Source organism: Hyla sarda, chromosome 4 (genome assembly GCF_029499605.1).
Source record: "Hyla sarda isolate aHylSar1 chromosome 4, aHylSar1.hap1, whole genome shotgun sequence".
NCBI classification, from domain to species: Eukaryota; Metazoa; Chordata; class Amphibia; order Anura; family Hylidae; genus Hyla; species Hyla sarda.
Window position 1 is genome coordinate 228,508,824 of NC_079192.1, and position 12,824 is coordinate 228,521,647.

Sequence of the window (12,824 nt, forward strand, 5' to 3'; positions counted from 1 at the left end):
TGCCAGAGAGGGATTGGCGTGGACCGTGTTGGTGGACCGGTTCTAAGTTGCTACTGGTATTCACCAGAGCCCGCCACAAAGCGGGATGGTCTTGCAGCGGCGGTAGCAACCAGGTCGTATCCACCAGCAACGGCTCAACCTCTCTGACTGCTGAAGATAAGCGCGGTACAAGGGAGTAGACAAGAGCAAGGTCAGACGTAGCAGAAGGTCAGGGCAGGCAGCAAGTCAGGGGCAACGGCAGGAGGTCTGGAACACAGGCTAGGAACATACAAGGAAACGCTTACACTGGCACAATGGCAACAAGATCCGGTGAGGGAGTGCAGGGGAAGTGAGGTATAAGTAGGGAGTGCACAGGTGAACATACTGATTAAGCCTGCTGCGCCAATCAGTGGCGCAGTGGCCCTTTAAATTGCAGAGACCAGGCGCGCGCGCACCCTAAGAAGCGGGGCCGCGCGCGCCGGGACAAGACAGACGGGGAACGGGTCAGGTACGGGAGCCGGGATGCGCATCGCGAGCGGGCACCTCCCGCATCGCGAATCGCATCCCGGCTGGGAGTGATATTGCAGCGCACCCGGTCAGCAGGTCTGACCGGGGCGCTGTAAATGAGAGGATGCTGCGAGCGCTCCGGGGAGGAGCGGGGACCCGGAGCGCTCGGCGTAACACTTTATTTCCGTGACCTGAGTGTGATACTTCCATTGGACACCTGAGCGCCTGTTGTCAAGGCCTTTTCTTGACTCTTTATTCTAGAAATTCTACAGGACACCGGGTGGTTGCTCCTGGGACCTTCTAGGCTGCACAGGATCCACATTCTCTTCTTATACCCCTATACGGGCTGATATGTGTATTGTTAATATGCTCAAGGTAAGCGGCCACTCTACAGAGCCTGCATCCCCCTCTCTGTAGGGGAAAAACCCTCCCCCTCCCTGTTTTTTGGGGTAACGCACGAGGTGCCGTCCTCTGGTCTCTTTTTTTCTACTTCTACACAGACCCTTCAATATGTGGAGGGCAGCCCCATCGGGGTAGCTTGTGGTAAATTTTCAAATAAATATTGTCTAATTTATGACTTGTCCAAACCACATTCTTGTTCTCTTATACCATCAGGAGAGTGTACACCTCAGAAGATAAGGCTATACAGAAGATTCTGGCCATGGATAGGAGTACTTGTTTTTCTAAAGCTTACTTATCTGACGCTTTTTAACTCCTAACGATCCATCCAGCGCTGTGGCAACAACACGGTATCAAATGGGATGGCCTTTACTACTCTGCCACACACTTGACCTTTAGGTCTAAGAGCAGTCCTTGGTTGTTCAACAAATTTGCTACAACGCTGGAGTGGATCCTTGTTAATCATTGTCAATGTACTGAATCTGGACAATTTTTTCCTGTTAGAAAATCCTGGTCATGTCCCTAGGGATTTGGAAACATTACTACAGATCTTTTGTGAGTTAAATGTTCCATTGGCAGAAAGGAAGGTCGTGGGACCTGTTATATCTCTTTCATTTTAAGGTATCATCCTTGATTCAGATAACATGGTTGCTAGCCCGCCAAAGGATAAACTTACTAGGATCAGGTTGGTTATTCATAATATGGTCTTCTCTCAGGTCTGCACTAGGCAACAGCTGCAAAGTTTGTTGGGGATGCTCAACTTTGTTATGAGGATCATTCCCCAAGGTAGATCATTTGTCAGATTACTAGCCTTGTGCCAGCAGCCCCAGATGAAGATTCCCCAGTACACTTGGATAAGGCAGCCAAGGCTGATTTAATTATGTGGGATCAGTTCCTGAGAGATTGGAATGGGTTATCTCATTTTATACCTACTGCCACGCAGTAGTGTTGCTCACGAATATTCGCAATTCAAATTTTATTTGCGAATATCGCATATTCGCAAATTCGCGAATATTAGTGAATATAGCACTATATATTCGAAATTACGAATATTTTTTTTCACAGTACACATCACAGTGATCATCCCTCTCTGCTTTCAGCTTGTGTGGTCTAACGAAGGCTTTAATACTACTGTGTGAGAACGCCGGGCGAATATTCTCATATTGATACCTCCCTTCTGTTGCTTCTATCAAGTAACACTGATATACTTGCTATAAAGTTAATAAATTTTTACATATGCAAATTTTCGCATATTTGAATTTACGCATATGCGAAAAAAACGTGAATATTACAAATATGTGAATATATGACGAATATTCGTCCATATATTCGCAAAATATTGCAAATTCGAATCTAGCCTATGCCGCTCAACACTACCACGCAGTCCTCTCCAGTCATTTATACAGATGCAGCTGCGTCTGTACGTTTCGCTGCCATATAGCCCCCCCACTGGATGGCCCAGCCATGGCCGCCTGAAGTGCCTTACCTTCCAGGTTCACTTAACATCTGCAGCCTTTGAGATATTCCCCATTGTGGCAGCAGTTATCACATGGGGTCACCATTGGGCAGGTCAGTCTGTATTCTTCTTCACAGATAATATGGCTTCATGGGATAAAATCCTCAAGGGGCGGTCTAGATCTTTGCTGGTTATGTCTTTTTTTATGGAGACTTACGCACATATAATTTCAAGTTCCATATTGATTGTGTTTGTGGAAGGGGTTAGGAACGTAACAGCTGATGCCTGCTCCTTTTTAAATCTTCAGGTCTTCATTTTGCCTCTTTTCACTGAAGTAAGCAGCACACAGCACAGTACACCTTTACTTAACAGGAATCCAACATTTCATATCACTCAGTCAACCTAGTTTTCTGCCTTTGTTCTACGCTCATCCTCTGAAAGCCATCCTCAAAGGCATCTCAAGGTCCGAGTTGCCCAAAAGCCCTGCTAGGATTCCGATTATTTTACTAGTATTCCAGCAGTTTAGTTGTAGCCTTCATAGTATGCCTTTTGGTTTCACTTCTAGTCTGGCCATTAAAGCGGCTATGTATCCAGCCTATTATGCTTTCTTTAGGCCAGGAGAGTTTGCACAAACCCCTAATAGCTCCAGCATTCTGTGGAAGAAACATCTATGTCAGATAGACTCAAAATTTATTATCACATTACCTTACTGTGAGACTCAGCAAACTAGCCAGGTTGAGAGCCCTATTCAGGTCCTCAATAGTTTGTCATGCCTTCTGTCAACTAGACCCCGGGATTCGCCACTGTTGCCGTTCCCATCAAACCCTCTCAATTCTGTCCAATTTATGAAACACAACAGAACCCTTGCAGTTCATCTAGGGATTGGGCCTACTAGTCTGATGGGGCATTCCTTTTGCATAAGCGCAGCATCAAGCGCAGTATCCTCAGCTTCCCGACATGAGGTGCCCCCTCACATTATCAAAAAGCTAGGGTGTTAGAGTGCCTAATGTTTTCAAAGTTACATACCAGACCCTCAGAAATAGATGGCGAGGGCATTTTGTCAGTTGTTTTGTGTTTAAATGATGTGTGCTTTGTTATCTTTAATAACTAATTTAATTACCTAAATGTTGTATTTTGCCCCCTTCTTTAGTTTACCTTTTTACGGCCGATCCAGGCACACCACAGGTTATTAGTTGTGCTGTAGGGTTTTAATCTCAGGGTTCAGTTATCACTGTTATAATTCTGACCACAAGTGTTGGTTAACTAAAAGTTTCCTGAATGAAAACACAAAAAAAGTGCAGGGATATGTGCCTTTGCTAAAAGGCACATATCCCTAAATTTTTTTGTGTGTTTTTATTTAGATATTATTTTGCCAGATATATAGTTGCTCAAGCAAGGTCTGACGTGGGACCATTGCAAGTGCTTCACATATATTTATTTTACTAAATGTTAACCTGATTTGTGGGAGGAGTCTAGCCTTCTAAAGTCAGCACGGGCTAAAGGAGGTCCTGGTGGCCGTTCTCGTGGTCCCCCACCCCCATTTTTTATTTGTTTTATCTCCCATGGTGTATCCCCCTTCTTTAGGTTACCTTTATGGCTGATCCAGGCACACTATAAGTTGTGCTGAAGGGTTTTAGTCTCAGGGTTCAGTTATCACGGTTATAACTCTGACCACAATTAAAATTATTACCCAAGTCATTTGAAATCCTGTCAGGTAGAAAGACTTATATACAGTACTTTCGGTCACCTTAAGGTACAAACAAAACAAAAGATATATATATATATATATATATATATATATATATATATCCCTTCTGCCTCTGCAGATCGGTACTCTTTTCCACAGTTTTTATTCTGGCATGGGAACTAGATACGGTCCAAAAATGAGCAAACCCTAATCACTATCTGACTCCGTCAGGCTCTTTTAAGTGATTTTAGTGTGGCGCGAGTCCTGCAGAAATACAGCAGCGTACAGTTTTAAAATACTCCCACCGGATCCGGTTGCTGTATTGCAAAAACGTAGTGTGAATTCACCCTTTAAAAGAATGTCTGGATACTATAAATGATAATTTTTTTTATTATTATTATTTAAAAAGGCTCCCAATTCTGTGCTGATTAATCTTTATGATAATTTCACAATAAAGACACTAATGGAAAGAATAATATGCTGGCAGTCTACAGCCACCTCTAGAGGGAGCCTGGCTGCTTACTGCATACTGTTTGTACAACAGTATACAACAATTAACTTACTAAAAGCACAGTATGCAATAGGCTTCCCTAGAAGTGACTTTAGGCAGCCAGTATGTTATCTTTTAAATCTATGTTTATAATGAAAATTTGTAGCTCCGTATTAGAAAAACAAAAAATGGCTTAAAGATATATTAGAAAATTAATCAGTACAGACTTTTGGACTTAAATGACATGATTATAAAAGAAATAGTTTTATTGTTGTTAGGCTAACTTTGTTTTACAATATCCTTTTATTAGTTCTTTTTATTTCTACTGTATTTAGTAAAATATTATATTCAAGTTTTAAGATCCTGACTTACATAATATGCTTTGGAAACAGACATCACAAAACAAAAATAGTCTAGGTCTCTTTTATCTCATCCTCTTCTTTGATTCCATTTTCTCTCATGTTACAAATACAACTTAAGAAACACATAACAAAATATTCTCTATGTGTTTTGTAGCTCAGCCATGTTTCCCATTATCCTCTTCACAGACATATGTCTGGTTGCAAGATAACTGGGTGGAGCAGAACAAGAGAGGAGCGAATTGTAGAACCTGAGTCCGAGTAGAACTTTGTTAAAAGTTTGGTTTGGCTAGGACTCAAACTTCAGGTGGTTTGGTTCTCCAGAACTATGCTTAAATAACATCAGGAACATGGCAGAAAGGAGAAGGAGTAAGGCTCATATGACTTCAGGGAATTCCATAATGCCTTTCAAACAGCTCTCACAGTAAATATGGAGGCAGTCTAGGGGTGATGTAAAAGTCATTATAAAAGCCTATGCACATAGCTTCATCAGCCATTTTAGAGATATTAGCCCAGATTTACTATAGTAAACCCAACATGTTTTGACGGGTTGTGCACCAGTTTCCAGTTACCGTTGAAAAAAATTGTAGGGAATTAAAACCCACAAAGAAAACTACACAACACAATCAAGGCCATTAGGTGTTTGGTGAGGATCTCTATGAGTGACACTAAGCAGTAAACAACACAAATAGTAGTAAGACCACACATATATAATAATTGTTATAAAGCAGCAGTGATTGTTCTGCATCGGTTTTATCAGTGCTAATTCTGTTTTTAATGGGAAGTTTTTTTGTGAATAAGCCATGCATAGAAGGTTTTGTGTCCCTTTTGTACACTTTTTAGGATGGCCCAAAATAGGAATAATTTTGCATAGCATGTAAAAAGTTACTGCCTCTTCACTTTCCAGGCACAAATCCTGTTGCTACTATCAAAAAGGGATAATTTTTCGACCACTTGGTAAAAGCTATTGCTTCTAAATATACCTCTGTGTGAATATAATCACTGCTGTGCATCTGCCTCCAAAAAGGCATAATTTTAAAAAGCAATAAAAATGGTTACCATCCATTTACCCATAGTCATACATGGTGCCTTTACTTTAATTAACGGCAACACTAACTTTGCCTTAAAAACAGAAATATCATATTTACATGCTATATTTTTGGGCTATTGGTGTAATACAAGTTTGGACAGAAACAGTTTGGTCAGAACCTGAAATGTGTGCTAGAGTTTGGCAAACTAGCAGAACCAAAATTTTGAAAAGTAGGTACCCCCCCCCCTGTAGTATTGTAGAAATATCTTGATAAAACACTTTTCTGCTATCGAAGCTGACAAATCCGAATTTGTTACGAATTTCATGAAAAATTCAATTCGCAACGAATGCGAATATCACCGCAATTCTATCTCCTGAATCGATTTATTAAACTCAATTTAGTGTGCCATCCAGGGCATCTAAAATGGTTGATCCACATGTGAGGACATGGGGCAAGGAACGTTGGGAAGGCGGGAAGACAGGTAGGTGGGATGATCCTGAATCACATGCAGGATGCAGCCGATCAGCAGCCAGTCACCCTTGTGATGTCACAGCCCTATAGCCCTATATAATCGGCAGCCATATTGTGGCACGTCACTTCATTCATTACACTGCAGAGAGATAGGATGGACTGCCTGTGTGTGTGTTACACAGAAAAGCTTATTACAGCAGCGTTTCACCTCCTAGTCACATCAGCATTCTGGTGGACAGAGAGCAGTGTTTTTTTTCCCCACTGAACAGGATTTTTACTGTAGCCATTAACCTCCCAGTCACTTTCTTCAACATTGTATTAAGGAGTGGGTTGCCTCATACATTTCAACAAGCTGCCTCAACTTCATAAACCTTAGCAGAGGAGGCAGGAATAACTTTTCTACGCAATTCTGTGTCTTTGTTCCACAACAAATCTGCTGGTTATACTAGTCTGTAGATAGTATAATACCGAGCAGTCTATTCCTAATAGTCTGTGAGAGAGTGCAATTTGGGGTTTAGTATACAGCCACTGTGTACTGCTGGTGTTGTGCAAAAATACGTATTTTTAAGCATACTGTAGCACATTTTTCTGCCCTCATAAGTACATACCATATAGCTACATCTAAGTTGTGTACTATTTTGCACCTGTTTATCTGTCAAGGGCCTACATACTGTAAAAGGACAGTCAAAATTAATCACCAGCTCGTGTTTAACTCCAATACGTTTTTTGAGCGTACAGTAGCACATTTTTCTGCCCTCATAAGTGCATACCACATACCTATGTCTAAGTATTGTACTATTTTGTACCTGTTAATCTGTCAAGGCCTTACATACTGTGAAAGGACAGCCAAAAGTAATCACCGGCTGGTGTTTTACTCCAATACGTATTTTAAGCGTACTGTAGCACATTTTTCTGCCCTCATAAGTGCATACCACATACTTACATCTAAGTAGTGTACTATTTTGTACCTGTTAATCTGTCAATGGCCTGCATACTGTGAAAGTCCAGGCAAAAGTAATCACCGACTGGTGTTTTACCCCATTGCTTTTTTAAGCATCTTTATGCCAGCACGTCCTTGACACCGGGGTCTTCTCTACCAAAAGTAACCCCCCCTAGGCTGCCATACCACCGCAAGCCCGGAGACCTCACCTACCAGAATCCTCCATAGACCAGAGGACCGGCATCCCATTCGCCAGGGCATATATATATATATATATATATATATATATATATACTAGCTGAGTACCCGGCATTGCCCGGTTTTTCCTTCCTAATCCTTGTTGGGGAGGAAAATAAACAAAGGAGGAAGCTTTTGACTTCATATCCAGTCCTCATATATTGTTGTCATATCCCAACCCCATATCCCGACCTCCTATACTGTTATCATATCTCAACCTCATATCCAGTCCTCATATCCCGTCCTCATACCTCGACCTCCTATCTCAACCTCATATCCCGTCCTCCTATCCTGTCCTCCTATCTCAACCTCATATCCTGTCCTCCTATCCCATCCTCCTATCCCGTCCTCCTATCTTGAACTCCTATCCTGACCTCCTATCCAGACCTCCTATCCCGTCCTCCTATCCAATCCATCTATCCCAACCTCCTATCCGGACCTCCTATCCGGACCTCCTATCCTGACCTCCTATCCCGTCCTCATATCCCGCGCTCCTATCTCGCCTTCCTATCCCGACCTCCTATCCCGTCCTCCTATCTCGACCTCCTATCTAGACCTCATATCCCGTCCTCCTATCCCATCCTCCTATCCCGACCTCTTATCCCGACCTCCTATCCCGACCTCCTATCCCGTCCTCCTATCCCGTCCTCCTACCAGGTATTGAAATATCTCCAGGCGTACGGAAGTTATGTGGAAAAAAATACATTTCCCATTGATTTGCATGGGACTTTAAACAAAAACCCCGACCCTCACAAATGGGGGTAGTTAAGGGTTAAATTAACTATCCTATATTTTAAGTGGACATATAAGTAACATGTGACCAAGTATTATCGAAATATCTCCAGCCGTTTGGAAGTTATGCAGTTACATATATTTCCCATTGACTTTAATGGGACTTTAAACATAAACCCTGCCCCTGGCAAATTGGGATGGGTAAGGGTTAAATCACCTATCCCATGTTTGTTGCTGACATATAAGTAACATGTGTGCCAAGTTTCATGTTAATATCTTTAGTCGTTTGGACGTGATGCTGGAACATACACACATACATACACACACACACACACACACACACACATTGAGTTTTATATATATAGATATAGTGATGTCACAATAGTGCTATAGTGTACAAACAGAGATAATGCACACAGTGATGTCACAATGGCATAAGATGCACAGTGATGTCACAAAATAGGATGAAGTGCACAATCATGTGACAGTACGGTAGCAATAATGTAGTTGCTGAACAGAAGTGCACACAATGATATCAATGGGGTAATATTTAGAATTGGGCCAACTTTCATTGTCCATAGCAGTCACTAACAGTGCTGCCCGTTTTTTCCTTCCTAATCCTTGTTGGGGAGGAAAATAAACAAAGGAGGAAGCTTTTGACTTCATATCCCGTCCTCATATATTGTTGTCATATGCCGACCTCCTATCCCGTCATCATATCCCGACCTCCTATCCCGACCTCCTATCCCATCATCCTATCCCATCCTCCTATCCCGTCCTCCTTTCCCGTCCTCCTATCTCGACCTCCTTTCCCGTCCTCCTTTCCCGTCCTCCTATCCCGTCCTCCTATCCCATCCATCTATCCCGTCCATCTATCCCGTACTCCTATCCCATCCTCCTATCCCGTCCTCCTTTCCCGTCCTCCTTTCCCGTCCTCATATCTCGACCTCCTTTCCCATCCTCCTTTCATGTCCTCCTTTCCCGTCCTCCTTTCCCGTCCTCCTATCCCGTCCTCCAATCCCGTCCTCCTATCCAGTCCATCTATCCCGTCCTCCTAGCCCATCCTCCTAGCTCGACCTCCTATCCCGACCTCCTATCCCGTCCTCCTATCCCGTCCTCCTATCTCGACCTCCTTTCCCGTCCTCCTTTCCCACCCTCCTTCCCCGTCCTCCTATTCCGTCCTCCTATCCCGACCTCCTATCCCGACCTCCTTTTCGGTCCTCCTATCCCATCCTCATTTCTCGACCTCCTATCCCGTCCACCTATCTCGACCTATCTCGACCTCCCATCCCGACCTCCTATCCCGACTTCCCATCCCCAGAAATGGGGGTAGTTAAGGGTTAAATTAACTCTCCTATATTTTAAGTGGACATATAAGTAACATGTGACCAAGTATTATCGAAATATCTCCAGCTGTTTGGAAGTTATGCAGTAACATATATTTCTATTGACTTGTATGGGACTTTAAACATAAACCCCGCCCCTGGCGAATGGGGGTGAGTAAGGGTTAAATCACCTATCCTATGTTTGTTGTTGACATATAAGTAACATGTGTGCCAAGTTTCATGTTAATATCTTTAGCCGTTTGGACGTTTTTGTGGAACATACATACATATATACATACATACATACACACACACACACACATTGGGGGACATGTATCAAAGATTTTACCCCTGTTCTGTGTGTATTTTTTTGCGCAAAATTTTGCGCAAGCCCTTTTTTTGCGCAATTTTTTTGCGCACGTTTTGGTACAGCATGTCGTCCAGATGTGGCTGAATCAGGGTACCTTGGAGTGACATCTATAGTACACATGGATTTATTAACTGCGTACTTTTTTTTTACACCAAAAATTTTGCCGCAAGAGCTGTTTTTTTTCCGCAAATATAAGCCATCTTGCACTTAACGTAGCAAGATGCTCTAAATCATTGATTCTATTTTCCAAAGAGTGGATTTAGGAGATTACTATATTTACCCGCAATTTATGAAGCTCATTGCACTTGATTGATAAATTTAGCGCTTCTGCACATAATTTAAAATTCGAGAAAAGGGGTAAAATGCTTCTACCATACACAAATAATGATACATGTCCCCCATTGAGTTTTATAAATATAGATATAAATAGCAAATAAGGAGATGAACAGCACACCGGATGTTGTAGAAAGTATTGGTGGTGCATTCAGAAATTGGAGCTGTGGTCAAGAGCTCACCATAGATACAATCAAAAAAAGGGATAATTCCGCTGCACACAGAGTAAAGTGCAAAAAAAAGTGGTGGTTTATTCCATATTAAAAAGTGTTTTCACAGCAAGCGGCGTTTCGACCAGACTCACCCAGTCTTTTTCAAGCAGTGCACATTCAAAGGTACACACACATTTAAATAAGGGTATCAATTAACTGATACCTAAGTGTCACAATTACATAATTAGTGTAAAAAATATCAAAATTCATACATTATTTCATATACATTAAAAGTTCTAAAGTGCAAATAAATATAATGAACAGCATATAATAAAGTGCCAGTGGATTAAAAGCAATTTAAAAACAGATACTGCCATAAATTATTAACAAGATGCCATAAGTACACAGCTGAGAACAACACTATTATAATTAGGGGGTGGAGATGATATCAAACTCACCAGATGCATGGTGACTGTAATGGCCGCCACCACCGGCTCTCCGGCATCATACTTTTTTCACTGTGCATGCGTGCGCAGCGTCCCAGCTTACCATAATGCAATCACAGGCAAGCGTGTTATTCAGCCAATCAGCGTCTACATGTAGTCACATGACGCATGTAATAGACGTGCACACGTGACCTAAATCGCAGTGTGTCAGGCACCGATCCTGTGCGCCTGTGCACTAGGCAATCTAGGCTAACTGAAGCCATCTTTGTAATGGGAACTCACCAGGCTGTGGACTTACATAGAGAACACGTATAATACAACGCATTGTGGCAACATTACAGGATACACATACATTTGTAGTACGGCATGAAACTCATGGTGTTATTCACACCCATGAGTCATGCCACTGATTCAAACCAGGCAAAGGAGGTTGGTCCCGTCCCATTAAAGTGACAGGCACAACAACCACCCTTAGTCCCACTCAGTCCACAGCTGGAAAGGGACATTAGATCCGGGCACAATGAAGTGTCAAGACCGACACCCCCACCAATTGGGCATTTCTACTCACATGCAAACACCTTGCTGCTCAAAAAAAAAAATGTTTTGTTCTCTATTTTTGTGGTGGATTAAAATCCCCAATTTAGGCCTCAAATGTGCATGGCACTCTCTTGCTTTGGAGCCCTGTTGTATTTCAAGGAAACCGTTTAGGGCCACAGATGGGGTATCTACGTATTCGGGAGAAATTGTGTTACAAATTTTGGGGGGCTTTTTCTCCTTCTACCCCTTAGGAAAAGGTAAAGTTGGGGGCTACACCAGCCTGTTAGTGTAAAAAAATTTTACACTAACATGCTGGTGTTGCCCCATACTTAAAATTTTCACAAGCGGTAAAAGGAGAAAAAAGACCCCCAAAATTTGTAACACAATTTCTCCTGAATACGGAAATACCCCATAAGTGGGCGAAAAATGTTCTGCGGACACACAACATGGCTCAGGAGTGAGAGCGCACTATGTACATTTGAGGTCTAAATTGGTGATTTGCACAGGGGTGGCTGATTTTACAGCGGTTCTGACTTAAACGCAAAACAATAAATTCCCACGTGTGACCACATTTTGGAAACTACACCCCTCAAGGAATGTAACAAGGGGTATAGTGAGCCTTAACACCTCACAGGTGTTTGACAAATTTTTGTTAAAGTTGGATGTGAAAATGAAAAAATATAAAAAAATTTCACTAAAATGCTCGTGTTACCCTACATTTTTAATTTTCACAAGGAAGAATAGGAAAAAAGCCACCCAAAATTTGTAACCCCATTTCTTCTGAGTGAGAACATACCCCATATGTGGATGTAAAGTGCTCTGCGGGTGAACTACAATGCTCAGAAGAGAAGGAGCGCCATTGGGATTTTGGAGAGAGAAAGTGTCTGAAATTGAAGGCCAAAATCCCCATAGTGCCAGAACAGTGGACCCCCCCCCACATGTGACCCCATTTTGGAAACTACACCCCTCAAGTAATGTAATTTGGGGTACAGTGAGCATTTACACCCCACAGGTGTCTGACAGATTTTTGGAACAGTGGTCCGTGAAAATGAAAAATGTAATTTTTCAATTGCACAGCCCACTGTTCCAAAGATTTGTCAAACGCCAGTGGGGTGCAAATTTTGACTGCATCCCTTATTAAATTCTGTGAGGGGTGGAGTTTCCAAAATGGGGTCACATGTGGGGGGGGGGGGGGTCCACTGTTCTGGCACCACGGGGGGCTTTGTAAACACACATGGCCCTCGACTTCTATTCCAACCAAATTCTCTCACCAAACACTCAATGGCGCTCCTTCTCTTCTGAGCATTGTAGTTCGCCCGCAGAGCAATTTACAGTCTCATATGGGGTATTTCCCTAGAAATGGGGTTACACAT